The following is a 1,996-nucleotide window of genomic DNA, read 5'->3' on the forward strand; positions in this document are numbered from 1 at the left end:
TGTCTAAGCTCCACCCTCCATAGTCTCTGACAGACAGGTGTCTAAGCTCCACCCTCCATAGTCTCTGACAGACAGATGTCTAAACTCCACCCACTGTAGTCTCTGATAGAAAAGTGTCTAAGCTCCACCCACTGTAGTCTCTGACAGACAGATGTCTAAGCTCCACTCACCGTCCGTTTTGACAGACAGGTTTCTAAGCTCCACCCACTATAGTCTCTGACAGAAAAGTGTCTAAGCTCCACCCACTGTAGTCTCTGATAGACAAGTGTCTAAGCTCCACCCACTGTAGTCTCTGATAGACAGGCGTCTAAGCTCCACTCACCGTCCGTTTTGACAGACAGGTTTCTAAGCTCCACCCACTGTAGTCTCTGATAGACAGGCGTCTAAGCTCCACCAACTGTAAACTCTGATAGACAGGTGTCTAAGCCCCACCCACTGTAGTCTCTGACAGACAGGTGTCTAAGCCCCACCCACTGCAGTCTCTGACAGAAAAGTGTCTAAGCTCCACCCACTGTAGTCACTGATAGAAAAGTGTCTAAGCTCCACCCACTGTAGTCTCTGACAGACAGGTGTCTAAGCTCTTTGACAGATAGGTGTCTAAGCTCCACCCACTGTAATCTCTGACAGATAGGTGTCTAAGCTCCCCCCACCGTAGTTTCTGACAGACAGGTGCCTAAGCTCCACCCACTGTAGTCTCTGACAGACAGGTGTCTAAGCTCTTTGACAGATAGGTGTCTAAGCTCCACCCACTGTAATCTCTGACAGATAGGTGTCTAAGCTCCCCCCACCGTAGTTTCTGACAGACAGGTGTCTAAGCTCTTTGACAGACAGGTGTCTAAGCTCCACCCACTGTAATCTCTGACAGATAGGTGTCTAAGCTCCCCCCACTGTAGTTTCTGACAGACAGGTGTCTAAGCTCTTTGACAGACAGGTGTCTAAGCTCCACCCACTGTAGTCTCTTACAGAAAGGTGTCTAAGCTCCACCCACTGTAATCTCTTACAGAAAGGTGTCTAAGCTCCACCCACTGTAGTCTCTGACAGACAGGTTTCTAAGCTCTTTGACAGACAGGTGTCTAAGCTCCACCCACTGTACTCTCTGACAGATAGGTGTCTAAGCTCCCCCCACTATAGTTTCTGACAGACAGGTGTCTAAGCTCTTTGACAGACAGGTGTCTAAGCTCCACCCACTGTACTCTCTGACAGATAGGTGCCTAAGCTCCACCCACTGTAGTCTCTACAGACAGGTGTCTACTCTCCACCCATCGTAGTCTCTGACAGACAGGTGTCTAAGCTCCCCCCACTATAGTTTCTGACAGACAGGTGTCTAAGCTCTTTGACAGACAGGTGTCTAAGCTCCACCCACTGTACTCTCTGACAGATAGGTGCCTAAGCTCCACCCACTGTAGTCTCTACAGACAGGTGTCTACTCTCCACCCATCGTAGTCTCTGACAGACAGGTGTCTAAGCTCCCCCCACTATAGTTTCTGACAGACAGGTGTCTAAGCTCTTTGACAGACAGGTGTCTAAGCTCCACCCACTGTACTCTCTGACAGATAGGTGCCTAAGCTCCACCCACTGTAGTCTCTACAGACAGGTGTCTAAGCTCCACCCATCGTAGTCTCTGACAGACAGGTGTCTAAGCTCCCCCCACTATAGTTTCTGACAGACAGGTGTCTAAGCTCTTTGACAGACAGGTGTCTAAGCTCCACCCACTGTACTCTCTGACAGATAGGTGCCTAAGCTCCACCCACTGTACTCTCTGACAGATAGGTGCCTAAGCTCCACCCATCGTAGTCTCTGACAGACAGGTGTCTAAGCTCCCCCCACTATAGTTTCTGACAGACAGGTGTCTAAGCTCTTTGACAGACAGGTGTCTAAGCTCTTTGACAGACAGGTGTCTAAGCTCTCCCCACTGTAGTTTCTGACAGACAGGTGTCTAAGCTCTTTGACAGACAGGTGTCTAAGCTCTTTGACAGACAGGTGTCTAAGCTCCCCC

This window comes from Austrofundulus limnaeus, unplaced genomic scaffold, assembly GCF_001266775.1.
Source record: "Austrofundulus limnaeus strain Quisiro unplaced genomic scaffold, Austrofundulus_limnaeus-1.0 Scaffold1674, whole genome shotgun sequence".
Taxonomy (NCBI): Eukaryota; Metazoa; Chordata; class Actinopteri; order Cyprinodontiformes; family Rivulidae; genus Austrofundulus; species Austrofundulus limnaeus.